The 24,048-nt window shown below is 32.3% G+C and overlaps 1 long non-coding RNA gene across 3 annotated transcripts in view; it reads left to right on the top strand.

Moving 5' to 3' along the window:
- Positions 1-11,453, top strand: part of LOC127862577 (uncharacterized) — a 178,451-nt gene extending 166,998 nt beyond the window's left edge. For 2 of the 3 annotated variants that reach the window (XR_008040684.1, XR_008040683.1), the window contains exons 3-7: positions 5,989-9,113; positions 9,169-9,330; positions 9,602-9,709; positions 9,770-10,110; positions 10,218-11,453. This is a non-coding gene — a long non-coding RNA (uncharacterized LOC127862577). Of the gene's footprint in view, positions 1-2,205; positions 2,276-5,988; positions 9,114-9,168; positions 9,331-9,601; positions 9,710-9,769; positions 10,111-10,217 lie in introns of those variants that run through there. The other variant, XR_008040685.1, reaches the window with a different exon arrangement.
- Positions 11,454-24,048: the final 12,595 nt, after the last annotated feature.

Genomic DNA, 24,048 nt, shown 5'->3' with positions numbered 1-24,048 from the left:
TATTTATTTTCGGTCTGGTGACTTGTTTGGGATTTACAAAGAGGCATAACAAGTTTTGTGTTTCAACTCATCCCAAAAATCTGAATTTTGGTGCACAACATTGTTTTTGTATTCCTTGTTCAGATTTGTATCTTTTTCTTCTTCAGTAGGCCATAATAGAAAAATAAACTTTGAATGTAAAGAAGATGTTTTTAATACAAGTCTGATTTGGAAGATTTTTTAATTGAGTGGTCACACATTTTTGTATTGTTCAAAAGTTAAATAGCCAACCTATTTATTTGAGAACTATATGTATGTGTAATCAAACAACTTTTGTTTTGCCCACTACATGCTTGTTATTTATGGAGTAGTATCAGACTTACTCTTTTTGCTCTGTGAGCATGATGGCTACATCTTCTCCCAGGGGTGACCTTTCCATGTGTGACATCTGGAAATAGATAAAATACTGTTAAGAATATTTATATTCTGGAAGTTAAGAAAAATTCCTCATATGGAAGGTGGTTCTATTGATAATGTAAACAAGATGCCAAATTATCAGTAAAACAAGAAAAAATATCTTGAAGATATACCGGGTTGATGTTCATTGGTTTTAATTGTTGAAAACGATCGCCAATTAAATCAAAGAGTTATAAATAAGGTTGCAGATGTTTTTCTGAACAATTCTTTGCCCTTCTACATCCAAGTACATGTTAATGTGTAGGAATGTAGATAGAAAGGGTCTCTTCTTATTGGTGACCCAAAAACAAGAATGTAAAAAGCCCAACGAAGACTAGTATTTGTTAAAACAAGTTTGGAGTTTAAGAAAAATAAATAATGTGTGTCACTCTGTTGATAACTCCAGTATATAACAAAAATGTGTTCAGGCGTTTGAAAAGAACTTGTGTATGAAAGTGTTGGTCAATCAACATAATACATCAGTATATGGTATTTTTGTCAGGAGCTGGATTTGAATCTGGATTTTCATTTGGTTTTTATTTTTTACATTAAATACTTTTTTGTCAATGAATACATAAAAATGATTTTTTTGCCCACTGGCAGCAAAACTAAATTGGGCTCTGATCGGAACATTTCTGAAATATAACTTGAGTTTTTATACGCAAATTGTATCATAAAAATTGACGCTCAACACAAATAATACACATTGATTTGTCTGTAACGGCTTGATTTGTAATCTGAAAATATTAACCATTATAACTCATTAATATTCCTGTTACACTAAGGTTTGCAAACACATTGCATTAACTACTTGGCATTGGAAGAAAGTTTTATGTTACCACACAATTATTGCCATACTAATCAAGCAAATATGGAAATGTTATTTATATGTAAAGATTATTAAACTTGTGATACTTTTTAATTTGTTTTAGATGTCTCCAGCCAGGCCTTTTTCTGCCTATCTTACAGGTCCGATAGTCGGACCCATTCCCCAAGCCAAATATGCATATTTTTTCTTCAATTCTTAAAAAAAAATCCCCATAAAGAAGTGTCTTATGACTTATGATTATTAGACTCTATATCTCAATTTTATCTTTTAAACAACCTACAAAATATATAATGATAATTTATATGATTTTTATCCGAAATGGCTGGAAAAAACCCTGCCCAAATAATGCTTTTGTCGACGAAAATTCTTCCCAATTTGGAAGATTTTGCAACTCTAAAAATTCCCAATTTTGCTAGGTACTTTTCCCCCAATTGGACAGAAAAAGGCCTGCCAGCGGTATCTGGTAAAGGCAATATTTTTTCATGATAATTATCTTCTAAGGTAGAAAAGGGATGGGTGCATATTCAAATATTCCACATCAGCCGAATATTGGAATGCAAAATTCTTATTCGAATATACTATTTTTATGCAGAAAAAAGGGCTTCCTGTATTTTTTTGCATTCCTGGCAACTCGTTATATGTCAACCAGGACAATTTGCACCTGATTTAATTGTCCATCCAGGAAATCAACACTTGATTGAAGGGTTTGAAACATTAAATGTTTAATGTGTTTTTTTGCAAAGGAAGACATTTGACTTGATTTGACTTTGCTGCGAAACATTATCATGTGGAGGTTGTAACACAACCGTAGCACACTCTTATGTGTCATGATGTATTCCATTTCCATGCCCTTTTCTTTGAAGATGAGGGTGTATATTGTTTTTGGCCTGTCTGTCAGTCATTCTGTCTAAAACTTTAACCTTGGTCATAACTTTAAAAATATTGAAGATAGCAACTTAATATTTGGCATGCATGTGCATCAACGGAGCTGCACATTTTGAGTGGTGAAAGGTCAAGGGAATCTTTCAACTGGTCAAAGGTAAAAAAATAAAAAATAAAAAAAATATAAGCGTGGCATAAGGAGGCATAGTGTTTCTGACAAATACATCTTTTGTTTCTTATGAAAGAAATCCATTGTCCTTCAATTAAAACTTTTTTTCTTACGAAGTTTGTTGTTTTCGGCAAAAATCATAAGTTTAGAAAATGCCTTATAGTATATATTTATCTTCGATAATCTTTGATATATATAAATTGTTGACAGGTGTTATCAAACTAATAAGCAGATTAGCTTAATCAGCCTACACATAACAATTTTTTTTTAAAAGTAAATTGACGTGTTTTATCAATGATCTCTTTTACCAAATCAATTAGCTGATGAGACTTAATCAGTCCAGCAAAGTGTTGACAGACTTAATCAATCGTCCATAATCGGTGCCGATTGTCCTTTAGCACGATAAAATCCGATTATCCTGGTCAATACATTCACAAGGTGCCAATTGTCTGGGAAAGCACTAAAACGCATGTTGCTGATTGTACTAATACCATTTGGCTCCTATATATGTATCCCGGAAAAAAATACTTTTTTGAAAAACCCACTTATCTGCTGATACAAATAAAGCTGACCCATTTATAATCCTTTCAAAATCACACATCGTATCAACCGTTATGATTCAAAGTAAGCTATCATTGGTTGATATAATGGACCAGCTTTGTTAAAAATGTACCGTGGTGATTAGTGGGTTTTTCTAAACGTGTGCTTTTCCGGGATATTAGTCAATTGACAGTATTTCAACTAAATGTAGACTAATATTAACATTTGCCTATTTTCTCTTTTTAAAAGTTTATTGATTAAGTAATGATGATTATAGAGTACAAATATATCAATACCAAAAAATTGAGCGGTTACATATATATAATGTATGCAGCTTTGCAGCCAATATAGATATTGTTGAAAAATGCTGCCAATAGGGATAGAAAAAAAACTAATCACATATGATTGGATAATTGCCATATATTTAACAAAACAAAAATATAAATATTACGGTAATGTAAAATTGTGAAAGTGCAATATGATGTGAAATTACAATTACTTATAAATCACAAAAATTGAAGTATAAATAAAAAAAAACAAAAAAAAACAACAACAACATGATATTTGTTTTGCTAACCACAAAGCAGAAATATTATTTTATTTAATAATGTTTAAATACTTTATGTATGATTTGATTACGGCTGTTTTTGTATACAAATGTTTTTTTAAATATATTATCTTGTTACGGAATACGAATTATGCTTATACTAATTTTAATCATTTTATGTATTGATCTATTTCTTAGAAGAGCTATTTCTTATGAGGTTGTATGATGTGCATTGTTATAATTATTTATTAAGATTTGAGTGTAATCATCAGTTATAAAAAACATTTGTATTAGACCCTTTATGGGATAACCCCCCTTTTACTAATGGTGCTAGCTAATATTTCTAATGTTACACAATAGGAGACTAAGAAAACAAAAATTAAAGATAATTAATTTGACTAGTAAACTCTTTGTCTGCCGGGACAATTGGAACCTGATTCTATTGTCCATAAAGACAATTGGCACCTGATGATTTGTCTTCCCAGACAATTGCCTACCAACCTTTTTTTCCTAATTTTTGCTATTTTTTCATCTGCCCACATACCATAATTTGCAGCCCCGGACAATCACTTAATTCATTCATGCCGTACGTACGCAACCATATGTATTCAATTACAATACATTTTTTATTTTTGCTTTTATATAATTTTCTGTATAAACAAAATTGTACTGCCTTTAAAGGATATGAAATTTAATGGGGGGTTTTCGCCAAGAAATGCATGTGTTTGGTTAGCTTAATTTAATTGCAATAATTACTGATAACGTTTTTGTGAAAAATAGCGCAGTTAAGTGCTGGTTTAAAGAGTCTGCTGCTGACATCTTTAGTTGACTTTCTTTTTCACCTTTGCATGCTGGGAAATTTGTCGTCTGCTGAAATGTTGTCTGCTGAATTTCCAAAATTAGCATCTTTGATTTTTTTTCAAAGAATACTAATAGAATAGCAAATAGTTTGGATCCTGATGAGACGCTACATTATGTGGCGTCTCATCTGGATCCAAACTGTTTGCAAAGGTCTTCAAAATAAGGTTCTAGCACTGAAAGAGTTAAAATGGTAACTTCAGCATATGACAAACTGACATTATGGTCTTTTTTAAAGAAAATTTAGAATACGGGTATGCTGTTAGAAATTGGAAGGTCATTTTTGTGTACATGAACATTTTCTGGATTCATACATGTGCTTTATTTGTAATAAAAATTGAATGTAATTCATTTCTGATTTTGTCAAACAGAGTTACTGGTATTTCTGCATGGGCTACCTCAGGCTTTAAATTTTAATAGGTTAATGTGTCGTCAGAAAAAAATATTTGGTTCTTAAATGGGTGCATACAAAATACATTTAAAAACCGAAATAAAAGCTGGCATGCATTTTGCTTGCCCCTATATATTTCTACACAAAAATAATTTGAAAAATTAATCAGGTGCTGATTGTCCAGGTTGAATATTTAATTGGGTGTTGATTTTCCAGACAAATTAACAAGGTGCCAATTTTCCATGAATGCAAAAAGACGCACAAAGCCAATTGTCCTGGTGTCGTTTGTCCTACTGTCCTATCATTTTATGATACTACAGGAATGGTAGCAACAAACATCAGTTTTATGTTTGAACAGACATATGTCCAGCTTATAAATACATTTAATTAATTAAAATTTGAAGCTTAAATTTAAAACAAAATGAATTCAAATGCCTTAAAAATAAACCTTTTCTAGTCACAATTCTTGTTATTATTTTTGGAATTGTATACTTTAATATTGGTATCCGGACAAACGGCATCCAGACATTTTGCTCCCTGCATTTATTCGTCCACCAAGACAATCAGCACCAATTAAAGGCAATTGATAAAGCTTATCAAGTTTAATCCGCTTATAGTTTGGTAAAAGAGATGATTAATAAATCCTGACAACAAACTGTTGTGTTATCAAACTAATTTAAGTCTGGACTGATTTAAAGCGTATCTGCTTATTGGTTTGATAACACCTGTATGGCAAGCATTTTGACGTATAATCCCAAGAAACTAGGTTTCTCATGAGAACCTAGGTTTTCATGAGAACCTAGGTTCTCATAGACACATAGAACTTAGGTTCTCATGAGAAACTAGGTTTTCATGAGAACTTAGGTTTTCATTCTGAGAACTTAAGTTCTCGTTTGATATCCAATGTTTTCAGAAGAACCTAGTTTCTCGACAGCTTTTCGCGTCGTTCTCTTTGATAACCTAGGTTTTCATGAGAGCCCAAGATTTCGTTTGGGAACCATAGTTCTCATGAGAACCTAGGTTTTCAATCTGAGAACCTAGGTTCTCATTCTGAGAACCTAGGTTCTCATGAGAAACCTAGTTTCTTGGGATTATGCGTCGAACCGCTTGCCATACACCTGTAAACAATTTTTATATATTGAAGATTATCACATCTAATTAAAGAATTTTCTTATTTTATATTTTTCTCCGAAAACAACAAACTTTGAAAGAAAATAATTGTTCATAAAAGAAAATGGATTTATTTCATAAGAAAAAATGGCATTCATTACAACACATAAGGGTGTGCAAAGGTTGTGTTACGACTACTACATTATTTTTTTTATTTTTTTTTGCAGCAAAGTCATATCAAGTCAAATGTCTTCATTTGAGAAAAACAAAAAGGTACTGGATCGAGGCTGCATGAGAAATAATTCAACAATGGGAAAATGAGTGCAGTTACTTCAAAAGGCAAAAGACCCCACCCTCAACTCAGATTATGGCATCACTACCAGATATCAGGTTGAAAATGCCATTGAGAGCGTTTGTGCACTGTGCTGTTGATAATGCGGTTCTTTTTCTAACAATTCTTTTTTTTTCAAAATTGTCATTTTCAAGATTGGCATTATATGTAGTGTTAAAGGGCATACTAATTCCCTATATTATGCCATCACAATTTTTAGTAATTTCATTAATGAAGCCAGTATAGAATTCATGAGAACATCTCAGGAACATTCTGAAGATCAGTGTGTAACAAGAAACAAGAAAACTGTAAAATTAAATTTTGTATGTTAATAATTGCTGTACTTTGTTGCTAATGTCATTTTATTCTAATGTGTATGAACATATATTTATCTTTTCATTATTCATGATCGCTGCACATGTGTTGTGTTCAAATTGGTTGTGTATTTAAGTAAAACAAATAGCATAAGACAACTCTATTTTAACTAGATCTTTAGTTCCTTCCATATTGCATGAAGCTAGATATGCAATCGTCTTGTTGTATAGTTCAAATACAAAATTGACTTCACAATAATGTACCTATAACTTGACTTTATTCAAAATAAGCACTTGTTTTTTTTAACCATTTATAAAAAAGATGTAGTTGTGAAAATTCAGAAAAAAAGGGATTATAATCATCGGCGTCCGCATGAATTTTCCAAGGGGGGGTCAAGGAGGGATCAGCCCCATTTGCCGCCAGAGGCGTAGAAAATTCTGAGAATAAGGCCAGATATTGGTGAATCATGAAGTATATATGGAAGATTACAAATCAGGATTAACCCTTTCAGTGCTGGAACCGGATTTTGAAGGCTTTTGCAAACAGTTTGGATCCAGATGAGACGCTACAGAATGTGTCTTCTCATCAGGATCCAAACTGTTTGCTATTGTGATAGTGGACTTTGAGAAAAAGTGAAGAAAATGATGATTTAAAAAATTCAGCAGACAACATTTTAGCAGACTACAAATTTCCCAGCATGCAAAGGGTTAAGAATCAACTGTATATATTGGAATGGATTATACATGTACCTATTTTCTCTCAACTTTGATTTCAGTGACTTTTCATATAGAATTCACTCAAAAAGATATCTCAGGAACGGAGCAACCGTCTATTGGACTGAGATTTTTCGATTAAGAGAAACGCATCATAAGAGAAGAGTGCCTGGATTAACAGCACTTGATGTAGTGGACACAGAAACTATTGCAGGCACAATCGTATCACAGTGCAAAAAGTACGTTCTTAACGTAAACAAGCTACTCGGCCAAGGATACGATGCTTGACTATTGCTGGAAAAGGAACATGTTGTACAAGTCGGTATTAAATCCCATTATCCTCTGGCCATTTTTGTACATTGTTCTGCTCACCGTATAAATCTTGGTGTTAATGATCTAAGATAATATGGCTAGTTCGGAACACACCATTGTTAAGCGAAACAAGGTAGACTGCAAAGTATAAACGCATACAAATCTAGGCTTCAAAATACGCCGTCAGTAAGAATATTTCGCACAAAACAAACAGAATTTGAAAGGACGACAGGCTGCACATCAGCTATGGACGGCAACTAGAACGGCGACATTTGTCATTTTGTGATACTTACTAGCCAAATATTCGTCCATTTTAGAGCCCATTACGCAAGCACGTCAGACAGCTCAATAAGAGAAAATTATGGACACAATTTATATTCAGTACATGGACTCACTGATCCAGTCTTTAGGAAACCGATTTTCAGAATGTTATATGCCTGCGTTCATGTTATATCAACTGCATCGGAACCACATTAAAAATTTTGATCGATCAGACATTACAGATACAGTCCGAACCATCAACGAATTTTATCGAATCGATAATTTTGAACAAGACACAATGTCATTGTATGTCATGAGCAAGAAGAAATCACTTGAACAGAATAAGTCAGCTTGTGTTGACTTGGTAATAAAAATGGTTATGTTTCCAGCCGTGCGTGAGGCGATGAACATATTACTAGCGCTGAGTCAAGAGTCAAGAGTCAAGACATGGCTAAGATACACCATGTCCGATCAGACAGGCTCTCATGATTATTCATGATGAGCGTTCAAAGGGAACGCATGAACACAGACAAGAATATGTTCATACAAAAAACCATCATGATGTTCAGCAGAGACAACTTCGCCTTCACTTCCTATTCAGGAACTGAATAAATGTTAATTGTTTAAATTTTCACCTCGACCTCGCACAAATTAATCATGTTTATTACAATCTATTGAGAGGAAGTAAATTTTGCAATAACCATATCCATGATTGGTTTGAATGTAAATGGGAGTTGTTGTTCGTGTGAAACTAACAAGGGGTCATTCTGATCAAAATTGTTCAATTCAGGAATCATAATTTACAGTTTAGATTTTTCCAGGGGGGGGGGGGTTAGCTGACCCCATGTGCCCATATGTGCGGACGCCCATGATTATAATGCAAAGTAAATAAATATAATTAAGTTAGTTTAAACATTTTTATGAAGGAAGGTAAATAGGATGTCAACTTCAATGTTGTATAGTTGAGTTATCTTTCTTGAATAAATACTTATTGAGTAATTGATATGCATTTTTAAGTTGTCTGTGTTGCAAAACAATATTCAAAATTGTACACAGTTGAATGATTATAGAATGATTAATAGAGAAGGTAGTCTGCAATTAAAAGTAAATTGATATCTTTGCAATTCAAGTAACTTGACCTCTTTTCTTGTTATTTATATTATAAATCATTGATGATAAAATTGATTTGTATTCAGTTGTCAAAGTGTAAAATGGTTATATACAATAATAGTTGAAATTAGATTCTTGATTATACAAAATATCCATGTACTTACAGGGACGTAAAGTTTGTGTATATATCTATGTATTGATTTAATGAATCGAGTACTCTTATCTAGTAAATTTGAGAAGGTATGTATAGTAAAAGGTAAATGTATGCAAGTCAGAAGTATGACTATCAGTTTCATATGTATAGTAACAGGTATATGTATGCAAGTCATAAGTATGACTATCAGTTTTCATATGTATAGTAACAGGTATATGTATGCAAGTCATTAGTATGACTATCAGTTTCATATGTATAGTAACAGGTATATGTATGCAAGTCATTAGTATGACTATCAGTTTCATATGTATAGTAACAGGTATATGTATGCAAGTCATTAGTATGACTATCAGTTTCATATGTATGGTAACAGGTATATTTAGCAAGTCATAAGTATGACTTATCAGTTTCATATTTATGGTAACAGGTATATGTATGCAAGTCATTAGTATGACTATCAGTTTCATATGTATGGTAACAGGTATATGTATGCAAGTCATAAGTATGACTTATCAGTTTCATATGTATAGTAACAGGTATATGTATGCAAGTCATTAGTATGATTATCAGTTTCATATGTATAGTAACAGGTATATGTATGCAAGTCATTAGTATGATTATCAGTTTCATATGTATGGTAACAGGTATATGTATGCAAGTCATTAGTATGACTATCAGTTTCATATGTATGGTAACAGGTATATGTATGCAAGTCAGAAGTATGACTATCAGTTTCATATGTATGGTAACAGGTATATGTATGCAAGTCATAAGTATGACTATCAGTTTCATATGTACATGTATAGTAACAGGTATATGTATGCAAGTCATTAGTATGACTATCAGTTTCATATGTTGGTCAGTTTCATATGTATGGTAACAGGTATATGTATGCAAGTCATAAGTATGACTACCAGTTTCATATGTATAGTAACAGGTATATGTATGCAAGTCATTAGTATGACTATCAGTTTTATATGTATGGTAACAGGTATATGTATGCAAGTCATAAGTATGACTATCAGTTTCATATGTATGGTAACAGGTATATGTATGCAAGTCATTAGTATGATTATCAGTTTTATATGTATGGTAACAGGTATATGTATGCAAGTCATAAGTATGACTATCAGTTTCATATGTATGGTAACAGGTATATGTATGCAAGTCATTAGTATGATTATCAGTTTTATATGTATGGTAACAGGTATATTTAGCAAGTCATAAGTATGACTATCAGTTTCATATGTATAGTAACAGGTATATGTATGCAAGTCATTAGTATGACTATCAGTTTCATGATAAAAACCATGGATGAGATAAGTTATTAAAAGAATTGTAATTATGCATCCATTTATATTTCCTTTGTAATTGATATTTTTACATTTTAAATTTCATTCTATAAACAATAATGTTGTGGTTATTTGGAATTGAAGTATAAATTTGTTGAATTGTTGTTGGCAATAATTAAACATGTATCACAAATCAGTAACAATTTGCATTGTTATTGACATATTTTAGACTAAATGGTATTGAGAATTCAAAATGTAATAGTCTTTAATATTTAAGTATACTTCTCGAAGTGTTCATTATTAATTGATACTATTTAGAACTGTCTATTTAGTCAGTTGATGGAAATAGGCTGTATACCCATCAAAGGTGGGGAGAATGTTCAGTAGAGAACTAGAATTTATGTGGTTAAATGTTACCTTAATCTATTGAAAAAGGTGCAGTAAAAATCGAGCATGATAGGTTTAGTGAAATCGAAAACGTGTTTTGTCATCCAAAAATTACAAAGAAAGTAAAGTATATATTTGTTTTTAGGACAATTAAAAGTGTAAATCGATCACCCATGTCATCTTTAGACAGTGGCAAACAGAGATTCTCGTAAGCATTCAAATGAAGAGCGTCATAAACTTGTTTAACTCTTTCAGTGCTGGAACCACATTTTGAAGGCCTTGCAAACAGTTTGGATCCAGATAAGACACAACAGAATGTGGCGTCTCATCAGGATCCAAACTGTTTGCTATTCTGATAGTATTCTTTGAAAAAAAATCTAAAAAAATGCTAATTTTAGAAATTCAGCAGACGACATTTTAGCAGACAACAAATTATCCAGCATGCAAAGGGTTAACTTATTACTATTGTTAAATCCTGAACAAACAGTAAATCACTGTTATAATTGTTATATCGCTGTTATAACTGTATGCATTTAAGAAAATATTTTCCAAAAGCTTATGTGTCCAAAAATTCTTGTTCAAGTTATTCCAGAAATTTTAAATTAACAAATTGTGTCATTTTATTTAGTTTCTTCTGTTTTCTGGTACTTGCGCTGGTTATTACAATCCTATTGTGTCTAGTCATAACAATGAACACATATTTTTTTATTTCTTTATTATTTTATTGCTGTTTCCTATACATTTAGTCATAATATTACAATTGTATACATGTATCATGTATATAACAGTGCATGAAGAAAAATATATTAACACACAATCTTTATTTGTCTAATCTATGAACATTAAATAGCATTTTCAAGTTCATCACCATAACTACACATTTCTAACTTGACATGTAATGTCTTGACATTTTACAACAAAATCGTGTAATCTTCAATATAGAAACAATTGTTGTCAGCACACATCTGAGCTGAACAACACCAGCTGCAGGAATTCACGTGTTTGTTCATTTTGTTTGTGACAGACGGACAACGCCTATTATATATCACTCTGCCTTTGCCGGGGGATAACAATAATGGGTAATATTCATGTCAATAATTCATGGCATAAAAGCTGCAATTCTGCAAAACTGTGCAGTTTGGATTGATCCTAAAAGTATATACATAATATAACACACAAGTCAGGCTTCTCTCCAGGCAGATTAAGCACGGAAGTCCCGTGGTGCCTAATCTTCAAAACCAATTTTGCCGCATCGCTTGTGTTTAATGTTTTTTTTCAGTCTAAACTGCTTAGATTCCAAAAGTCTGTTCTTCCAAGTCAGTCAATGTAGAGGTTTTACAAGGTGTAAGCTCACCATCCTGAGAACTGTTTGTCTTGATAAAGTCCTGATCAGTAGTCGGCCATACTGAATCAGCATACGAAAGGGTCCGCGATTCTTTAGACCAGCCTACGGTTTCTCGATAATTAGAAGTCATCTGTTGAATTCGTATTTTTATTTTATTTGTATCCGTTATAACGGGTGAAATAAAATACGATGCGTAATTCACAAAAATATGATTTATAAAATAACAAATAAAACTAATAAATTAAGTTGTTTAGAGTGTGTTATATTGTATTGTAGTCTCTGACATTTGAAAGCAAAGCAGGTCTGATGACGTTGCAGCGTTTTAGCTGCCCGTGTCCGCGAAAATCGAGACGAACGAATGTTTTTATGTGAATCGATAAATGTGTTTTTAATCGTCTCTTTGTTGAATCTTTGTCTTTCAAACTCAAAACAAGATGAGCATATTGTGGTTTTAGCGTTTATCTAACAGTCTAGTCTTATGTAAAGATATTTTAAAATAATTAGATTAGATATTAAAGATCCGCACCAACACTGCAAAGTATTTATGTTAAGCAGAGTGCTCGGACAATGGTCAATAAACCAATTAGCTAGTGGCATACCGTGGTTCTTGTCTGCCAGTGCCTGAGCAAGAAACCAAACAAAGTAAATGCAATTGGTAAGCAATTAAGCTAAAACCAGTGGATTTTCAACGAAATAACTCAATTTGTTTCTATTAAAAAATCTGCAAGTACATGTGTAAACATCATGCAGGTCAATATATATTTATATAGAACTAATAATTCCACAACATGCAAATCGGCGGCTGCTAAACGGCGTCAGTATGCTGTTCGTATCCGCATAAAATCGCGCAGCGAGCGATGCTATGGAAAAGCCACATACACATAGGGACGCGTACATGCGCTATGCAGCATGACATCCGTAAATCATGTAAATGTTCATCAAATCAAAATATGTTGAGGAACGATTTGCAAGTTGGTTGTTGTTGTTTTTTTATAATGACATTTATACAAAACATTGAATCTTAATACTTTGCTTTAAATTCATGATTTTCATATTAAATATTTTAATACAAACATTGAAATTGAACCCTAAGCACAACATAGTTGCAATATAGCACAAAATTGATGTTGCAAAAAGTAAATATTACCTTCTCAAGAAGAAACAGAAGAACGAACGAAGAACAATGTAAAGAAGTGAAACTCAGCAATGCAGTAATGAACAATATAAAGAAGTGAAACTCAGCAAAATTGAACAGTGAACGTGAATTTTAAGCTTCCTTATATAGTAAGCCAGATACCCATGGGCTGTTAATGCACTGGAGCATTTCAAATTACCGACCAAACGCTTTATCCGTCTTGTCATTTGAGTGGATTTTCCCGTTATAATCTACCATGTCCATTTCGAACTATTAAAATTATCACATGTATTGATAACTGATCAGCATTTCCACCTGCAAAACTACTATGTCGACATTTGCGAAACGAATTATTTACTGTGTTGCGATGTTGTAATCCTATTAACGAGTTTTGTGTAATCCGAAATAAACGCGATTCTATTCTCAATTATCCACTTCAAAACGAGTTTTCTTACTTAGAGGTTCGTTTTCTGCATTACTCTAAATGATGTCTGAACAAGACATTTCATTTATGGAATGTACAAATCCATTTTGAAACGTTTATGTTGTTGTTTTTTTTTGTGTTTTTATGTCCCCCACTATAGTAGTGGGGGACATATTGTTTTTGCCCTGTCTGTCTGTTGGTCTGTTTGGGCCAACTTTAACATTTTGCAATAACTTTTGCTATATTGAAGATAGCAACTTCATATTTGGCATGCATGTGTATCTCATGAAGCTGCACATTTTGAGTGGTGAAAGGTCAAGGTCATCCTTCAAGGTCAGAGGTCAAATATATGTGGCCAAAATCGCTAATTTTATGAATACTTTTGCAATATTGAAGATAGCAAATTGATATTTGGCATGCATGTGTATCTCATGGAGCTGCACATTTTGAGTGGTGAAAGGTCAAGGTCATCCTTCAAGGTCAGAGGTCAAATATATGTGGCCCAAATCGCTTATTTTATAAATACTTTTGTAATATTGAAGATAGCAACTTGATATTTGGCATGCATGTGTATCTCATAGAGCTGCACATTTTGAGTGGTGAAAGGTCAAGGTCATCCTTCAAGGTCAGAGGTCAAATATATGTGGCCCAAATCGCTTATTTTATGAATATTTTTGCAATATTGAAGAGAGCAACTTGATATTTGGCATGCATGTGTATCTCGTGGAGCTGCACAATTTGAGTGGTGAAAGGTCAAGGTCATTCTTCACAAGGTCAAGGTCATTCTCCAAGGTCAAACGTCATATAGGGAGACATTGTGTTTCACAAACGCATCTTGTTTTTAAAACCGAAATTACTCTTAAGTTTTCGGACACTCAAATTATATTTGGTCGTTCCATATAAATTTAGATACTCATAAACATTCCCAAAATACAGAGTCCGACAATCTGGAGATGCACTGGAATTATACAAAATGCACTTGCATGTTCCTATATTCATTTGCATAACATCATGTATGAATTATAGCGTGTGCATGTATAAACCTAATCGTTTTGTAATATTTACTAAGGATATTTTGCAATTGATTAAAACTAGTTTCATTGGGTTTGACTTACCGGTAGTTTTCCTGAGATATTCCAAATTTGTACTTTGACCACAGGGATTGATTTGATTTGTACTTTGACTAGCAATTGATAGACTTTAGTTCGCAATTTTAATTTACACCGAAATAAAATCTGGATACTAAGATTATTTGGTCTTTAAAACAATAACAATAGGCAAAGAAAAATATGTGCCAATGTGTCACACTTAAGCAGGAACGCATGCACGCATTTACACACGCACGCACGCGCGCCGCCGCGCACACACACATACACACACAAGTAAACAAAACATCCATTAACGTTCATGATCAAAACTTTTAAAAGATGACAAAAGCCGAGAGGCTCATTATGCATGAGAAATAATAATATTATAAAATAAATAATCAAAAATTCCCTTAAATAGCAATACTAATCGTATAATTCCTTACACGAAACATAATAAGAAGAAGCGATTAACATATAGTTACCGATCAGTAAGCCCATATCGAAACAAAATACAGAACTTATTCGGTAATTTGAATAAAGATGATTTCATACAAGTACATATCAACAGAGATATAAACCGTAACGACACGCATACTATAAATATATAAACAATTATTATTTTTTCTGTACGATGAAGACAGTGAAATTTAGGAATCCAAATTATTACAAACATTTGCAAAACATACTTTATTTTTTATATATGAAAAATTATCTTCTGTAATGTAAGCTCCAAGATTTTAGTGATTTTCAAGGCTTAAACAACCACTACTCGAGCATGTCACGCCTCATGTTTGAATCAATGAACAAAAAGATGGATACATCAGAATTGCAAAGTTCGACTTGAAAAACCCGGCGACAGAGAGTCTAAAGTTTAAACATATAGCAACTGTCTGTGATTATTGGGAAATGTTGCGTACGAAAAAGAGGAAAATGAGTTAAAATAGGTTAATACAGATCTAGATAAGTGTGAAACATGAAATGTACTGACTTTACTTTGGCGATTTAGGGGGGGGGGGGGGGGGGGGAGCGTTCGTTACCTTTTTTTTTACACTTTTATTTACAAGGTTTACAATAAACAAGAACATATTCATACACATTACATACACAAACATAACTTTCTTTGCAAGATCAATTTCAGTTGGTTTAGATTATGCTTATTAAAATAAGTACATTAACAGAGAAGAGTGATTATGTATTTAAGGTTAAAGATCACGTTGACATAGCAAAGCAATATAAATAATCGTATTAAAGTGGCTTCACATTATAACGCATATTGTCTTGGAATAATGCAACAAAAACACAAACAAGCAACATAACGTATGTGAAAATGACAAGGAAAAAAACACTATGGTAAAGCAATAATGATGCATATAGAAGTAAGAAATGTGTCAAAATGTAAAGTTACATCAAACCATTACATCATTGCGTAAGCCCTATGTGGTAGCATAGGGAACAGCGATGTATACAATGTTACAATTTAAAAGATTTGGGCAAAACATCCTATAACCGAAATACGGCAGCATTCAAAGCAAAAGCGAAAAAGAATAGTGTCTTTCGGTTAGGGCGAAGTTCCTGTTTTGGGATTTAAAAAACATATATATAAATAAGCACTATAGGCTAATGAGGCATTATGCGTTAATTATTCATCAGTTCTTTTAGAAGGGGTATGAACTTAGATAATAACTGGTGCTTAGTATCACTTTTTTATGTAATGTATTTCCAATATTAGTAGACCGTCCAGGAGGATGCGGGACATATTAACTTTTTTTTATTCAATATAATACATACGTAAACATGTAAATGATCATACAACATAGTGATTGTACAAAGCAATAAAGTTCAGACATATTATACAAGATATGTTAATATATATATTTTTTTAGAGAGAAAAGAAAAGAACAACAGAAGAATAGTTATGAAAAATAATGAGTTGTATAAAGTCGGAAGAAAACATACTGAACTTGTGTGTTTTGTTGTATATTCAAAATGATCTTGTAAGATTGAAAAAATAAAATAAAAAAATAAACAAACATATTTTAGAAAGATAAACTAACGTTAGAGTGAAATGTATATAAGTGGACAAAACATTATGAGAATTTAATCAAATTCCATTTTTGTTCAAAGATTTGTAATGTATAATTACTGAGGGCTATTTCTTTCTCAATCTGGATTTTTAGTTTAAGACTATGGACAAAACAATTAAAATTTGGTACTTGTTTTTTGTAATTCATGTTAAAGATAAAATATTTCATCAATATAAGAATAAAATTCACAAGATTATTACAGTCTATTGATTTCAATGAGTTAATTCCGAAACTTATTTTAAGAAAGATAGCTTTACGTTTAGTTGCTGTTGTTCAAGAAAATATACTAATTGATTCCAAATAGGCTGAACGTGTTTGCACTCCCAAAAAAGATGTTCTATAGTTAGTTTCAATGTTTTCACCGCAGAAGTCACACAGATTTGAGTTAGATAATTTGCATTTAAAAAGATATTTATTTGTAGCTATAATTCTATGGATGTATTTATTTTGAAAATTTCTCAGTGTGCTTTCAATAGTTGCTTTATATTGCATGGTAAATATGTGTTTCCAATTAAGCTCATGTTCTCCGAAAAGGACTTGCCATTTATTTTGGATTTTGGAGTTTTCTGTAGGGTTTTTAATTTGTAGTGTGTAAAATATTTTATTTGTTTTGTTTTTTCTTCCAAGTATTTTTTCTACAAATGTTGTTTGAGTACATGGTGTATTATTTGTATTGATATCAGATTTTAATATGTATGGGTATGCTTTTGATTAGTGTGTAGTACTTCAGAACATTATTTAAAGGTATTCCGTATATGTAGCATATAGCATCAAAAGAGTAGAAATCCTTAATTCTGTAATCATATAATTGGTCGACATATTTAATGCTTCGTTCAAACCAATCTTTATAGAAAAACGTCTTATTGTTTGAAGTTATGTGTTTATTGTTCCATAAAATTGTTTTACTGTTGGTTTTGGTTTCTAGGTTATGAGTGACATCACTCCATGCTGATAGAACATCAGACAGAAATATGTTTTCGTTTGCAATTGCATATAAGATAGTATTGCTGATGTTACATTCAAAGAGTAAGGAGTCACCCTATTTTTTTAGAATTTTCTGGTAGAATAATTTCCATTTACTCGTATTGGTATAATCTAGGTATCTTTTTACCCAGCTGCATTTGATTGCATTCAAGAATGAGTCAATGTTCGTTAATTGGATACCTCCATTTTCTACAGATTGAATTAACTGAGTTCGTTTTCTTTTATCAGGCTTACCGTCCCATATGAGATTAAATATTGCTGATTTTATATCGTTAATAATATCATTTGGTGGATTTGGGAGAACTGTTAATACATAAATTAATTTAGGAAGTGCAAACGTTTTCAATACTGTGTGTTTTCCGATCAGTGTAAGTTTACGATGATGCCATTTAAGCAGTTTTTAAAATTCTGTAATTTAGGTAGTATTTTAAGAACTGTATCCTTTTCATTATTTGTGAAAGTAATTCCTAACGTTGTGGCTTCATCGGATGTCCAATTAAATTTCATTTCTTTTTTATATAGGACATTACTTTGTTTTAATTTACCTACTCGTAGCAGAGTAAATTTACTTTTGTTTAGTTTAAGACCCGATGTCATTCCGTAAAGGGTTAGTGACTCTATTAGGTTATGGAAAGAATCGTAATTGTCGTTTAAGAAATAAGTTGCATCGTCAGCAAATAGGGACTGTTTGATATCTTCATCAGGTTCTAGTGATATGCCTTTTATGTGTTTATTTGATTGGATGTGATGTGATAGATACTCGATGCAAATAATAAATAGCGATGGTGAGAGTGGACATCCTTGTCAAACCCCTCGTTCGATGTTAAAACTGTTTGAAAATAAGCCATTGTTAATGATTATACTGTTAATATCGGTATAGAATAGTTTGACCCATTGAATGAGACTTTCACCAAAGTTAATATTTTCTAAACAAGAGAACATAAATTAATGATCAATCGAATCGAATGCCTTTTCAAAGTCTGCAAAGAATATTAGACCAGGATTGTTTGAATTGTTGAAATAGTTTATGCATTTTTGGATAAGTCGAACGTTTTCACCAATGTTACGTCCTTTTATGAAACCAGATTGAGATTTTGAAATGATTGATGGTAATATTTTTTTATTCTGTTTGATATACTTTTAGTTGCAATTTATAATCATTGTTTAGTAAACTAATCGGGCGCCAGTTTGATAAGGATTCTAAGTTTTTTTCCAGGTTTTGGAATAATTGATATTATACCTTGTTTTTAAAGCGTAGTTAAGTTTTTGTTGTTAAATGAATAGTAAAGTGAATTAATTAAATGTGTTTTAATATCATCCCAGAATATTTTATAAAATTCAATTGTGATGCCATCAGATCCTGGACTTTTGTTATTTTGCATTTCTTTTAGTGCTAGTCCACATTCATATTTATTAAGTAATCCGTCACATAATAATTTTTCATCTAGATTTAAAGCATGATGTGTATTTTTAAAAGGATTGTTATTTTCAACATGTTTTCGTTAATAGAGGGTTTGGAAAAATAAACGTTGTTCTTCTAGTATTTGAGTCCTGTTTGTTATATCTTTGCCATTAACTACTAATTAGTGTATAGTTTTTTGTTCACTTCTACGTTTTTCAATGTTTGCGAAGTATTTTGTATTTTTTTCATTGTGTTCAACATGTTGTGCACGTGCTCGTAGTATTATTCCATTGAGTTGTGTATGATAGATTCCTTCTAATACTTGTTTGTTTGATGTGATTTCATTTTCAATGGCGGTGGTATCATTTGTGTTTGTTTCATTTAATTGTTTTTCAAGTGTTTCAATTGTTTTGATGGGTTCAGTTTCAAGTTTGTGTGTTTCTTTTTGTTTACATGATGTGTATCTAATTGTAGTGTTACGTATATGTCCTTTAATTACTTCCCATAAGGTGTTTGGGTTTGCATCTTTATTATTTTGAACTGTGTTTAATATTTCCTGTTTTATTTGTGTTTGATATTGTATGTCTAACAAGATGCTGTTATTAATTTTAAAGTATCCTGGGCCTCTTTCAGGTTGTATTTTGTGCAGTTTAAGTTCAACTAGAGAGTGGTCTGTCATAAATCCTGGTTTAATGCTACATGTGTCAATAATGTTGCAAAGTGACTTGGATATTAAAAAATAGTCTAATATACAAAATATTGTTGGTTTTGTGTTTGAGTGCCAGGTGAATTTGCTTTCGTTTGGATTTACTGTACGCCAGATGTCTATTATATTGTAGTTTTCAATTATGTTATTCAAAATGTTTCTATTTTTAGGATGAGTATAAAGGTTTCCATTCTTTTTATCTACTGATGCGTTCAGGACAGTATTGAAATAACCACCGATTATAAAACTTTTATCTCGGTTATTAATTATGAAGGATTGTAATGTTTCGTAAAATGTGGAATCATCTATGTTAGGACCGTAGACGTTGATTAATGTTTATTGTGTTTCGTGTATTTTGATATCTATACTTGCTAGTCTGCCAATTATTATTTCGTTTAAGTTATCGACTGTGATCCCTGTATTGTTTTTAATCAAAAAACAATGCCTTGTTTATTTGTATGTTGTCCACTAAGATAGATGGCTCCGTCCCATTCATTCTTTAAGGTTTGTGCTAAAGAATGTGTCGAGTGACTTTCTTGTAGTAGGCATAAAGTATATTTTTTCGTCTAACCATTTGAAGATTTTTATTCGGTTGTCTTTATTGTTTAGCCCTTTTACATTCAAAGTACATAGTTTAATCATTTAAAAAAAAGTTGGAGGGTGATGCGAGTAATAATTTGTGTGTGCTTGTCTAGTTGGTTTCGTTTTAAAAAAATAGGGAAGAGCTATTCATCCTAAACAATATGTTAAGTGTAATTGAGATATGGGTCGTATGAGTACACTGTATGCGAAAATTCATGATCCAAGTTCCAGTAATGAATGTTTCATAAACTATGCATTGTATTTTGCTTGACAATATCATTTGTGAGAACGTATTTTTCTCTCTATGCAACCATATAAAGATTAAAAAGAAAAAACAACAAAAAATATATATACAAAAAAGGATTAATAGTAACATATAAATATTGAGAGATAGATTGGAACAAAGACCCATTCGGGTCAAACTATAAATTTCCATGAAGCAATGTAACAACAGTTGATATGTACTGTAAGGTATATAAACAGTGAGACATAAAGAGTTGCCAAAACAATAATACATGCACATGCATGTTGAATAATTATTCTAAATATAAAAACAAAAACATAGCTGAAAAAAGAATGAAAATTGAAATCAAGACGAACAAAACACAAAAAGACCTGTTTTGTATAGCTCAATAACATTGACCCAGTACTCGTGAACTAGATTAGTATTTAATATTTTACACACAATTACTCCCTTAATTCACAGTCTGTTTTATTTGTGCATGTTTTGCACGAGTTTTTGTGTGTGGCAATAACAGTATACTAAGTGAGGATAGCCACACATGATTTAAAATTGTTTCTAGTTCACTTCGTAAATAAATTTGAATCTTCGTAACGGCATTTTATATATTAATATAGTAAGGTCAGTGGCAGATTTATCTTTAATGCAACAATAAAATAACATTATACATGTACTATTAACTATTTGTAAAGTGCGACAGAAAAACTCACCAAAAACATTTCAAAATGCATGCACATCTTTAATGCAACAATAAAATAACATTATACATGTACTATAAACTATTTGTAAAGTGCGACAGAATATCTCGCCAAAAACGTTTAAAATACCTGCACATGCCCATTGAATGATATTTATCAGTATACAAATAGACACCGTTGTAATATATTTGACAATATGATATTTCGAACGATATAGCATACGAAAACACTGTAGATAAAAAACCCACTGAAAACTAACAGTGCATAATGACAATCGTTTGTATAGCTCGTAAAACTTAATCTGGCATTCGTGAACTCCATTTGCATTTTGCTTTTCACGCAATAACTGATCCCTATATTAAAAAATCTGTTTATTCTTGCACGTTTTGCACGAGTTTCACGTTACAATAACAGTACGCTTAGCGAGAAAACGCATCAATTGATAACAATTGCTTCTAGTTCGCAAATTTATTTGATCTACTTAACGGTAATATATTTATTCAATTAGATCAGTACCAGATTTATATTAGCGAGCAATAGGCCACAGTATTAGTTTTAGATTGCAGGTAGAATGGATGTACTCAGGATTGGGGGGTTATATATCCTGCCAGGTCGATGATTACATAAGTTAGATAGATAGATAGATTCTTTATTTCCTCCATTCATGGAGAGCTTAACACATTTACAACAAGTATTTACATCATTAATGTATACAATAGATAATAATATGTGTATATTAATATATGTACATGCATATCAACAACAATAGAGAGACGATTTTATAATTAGACACTCACAAACTAACAAACTAGTCTCAGCAATAGGATTGCTAATTGATTATTCAGGCGATTGTCATCTGTAGTTGATAGCGTCATTTGAAACAACGTTACGATTTGTTCTAATGGTGTCTTTCGTATTAATTTAATAAAACACTGAGACCCCTTTTGGTAAATGACAGCATCCCAAAGTGATTCACGTAACAGTTCCCTTCTCGAACAAAAACACACTGAATGAAGTAGTTTGTTTTCCGTGTGTATCCCACACAATGAGCACACTGTTGGGTACGATCTAAAGAGGAATCCTCCCAGTTGTGCCATCAGGGTGGCTATTAAGGGCGATAGCTTAGGCGAAATCCGGGATATTTTCCAGAGCGACGAGGGCTTATCTACGTGTAGAACATCATCAAGGTTCAATGTGGGACACACGTCCCGGATACTTTCCAACTGTCTGTGATGTTCCGGAGCGGATACCGATCGTTGGAGCATCTGTTTCCACGCTTGCTTAGACGGGAACAAACCTGATTGTAAATACCCGTCTAAACACGATTGCAGTTGGTATTTATACAGCAGTCTGTAGATTTCCGGAACGAAGCCTTTAGTTTGTTTGTGTATGAAATAATGAATTAAAGATATGTTGGCAGGTAGGTATGGATGTACTCCGGGGGGTGGGGGTGGGGAGCCGGAAGGTGGGTGCGTAAGTACATTGACAGATAGGAACATAAAATTACACAGTAATTTTGGTGCTTGCGCAAATAACATAGGCACATCCGGAGACGTACAAGAAAGTTAGCATTCTACACTAAATGATAATGATCTTTAAAATAAAAAGTTGAGCCAAATAACTCCGATTTGCGTATTTTAAATTTAGTTATGAGTACATGTAGTGGGAAATATTTCATATATGTCTCCGTTAACACAACAACATGAAAGATTAAAATGTAGTTAATAATTAACAGATATGTATTTTTATCTATGAGTTCATGCAAACCTGGTATGACTTGAAACCACATACAAAGTTGTCAAACGTTACACATCGGTATTATGAATTCTTGACTGGCGATCGGAGGTTTGCACCAGAGAAGGCTTTCTTTGCATATGTGGTGGATTCTTTCTTTGGCCATGGTTTGCTCAGCCAGTTTTGATATTGGGCAAAAAGCACTTTTTCACTGCGTTCACTGCCCCTTTATTTCACAAATAGTTTGCCTTCATGTGACCAAGCCCTTTGAGACGTAGGGACGCAAGCATCTCTGCGTTTGCTTTTGTTAGGTCGTCATTGACGTAAATGTTTGTGCCCTTCAATCGATTTGCTCGTTGCATGACATCAATTTTGGTTTGGACATATTAACTTGACGTGTTCGTCTTTCACTTTTCATATGCGCTTTGTAGATTGTGAAGTCTTCAAGTCAAGGTTTTTGCCGTAAGGGTATGTAGTTTTAATGTTTACGTTTGAGTTAATCGATTCATCTGATTTGAGTATTTCCTTCCATTGTGTAGGTATAGCTAATTTATAATGTTCGTTTCTGCTAACCAGTTTCGTTTTGATTTTAGTTTTTGTAATATAACAGTTTCTGAGATATTTCCATTGTTTGTTATAATGTCGTTTATGTATAATATCCCGGATTCGATCCAGTTAACGAATAGTAACGTTCGTTACATTACAATATTGATATATTAAAAAATATTAAGGAGATTCGAAAAGAATATTGTTAGGTGAATAATGGTCACTGTATACATGTAGATACATGTTGAAATTGTATTTCATTTTAAGAGCATAAAGCCTGGCGCTTCCTTTATTTAGGTTAAGAATGTCAAGGGATAAATTGTTTCATATCCCGTATTTCTATAGGAAAGGTTCTGGACCGTAAAACGAGTTTTTACTTGATTGAGCATCTCACAATAAATAATTTCTAAAGCGTTTCAAATATGTGAACTCCCACCGTGTTT

The sequence above is a fragment of the Dreissena polymorpha genome, chromosome 16 (assembly GCF_020536995.1).
Source record: "Dreissena polymorpha isolate Duluth1 chromosome 16, UMN_Dpol_1.0, whole genome shotgun sequence".
NCBI lineage: Eukaryota > Metazoa > Mollusca > Bivalvia > Myida > Dreissenidae > Dreissena > Dreissena polymorpha.
The sequence above is the reverse complement of the archived record's forward strand: the minus strand, read 5'-3'. Positions and strand labels throughout refer to the sequence as shown.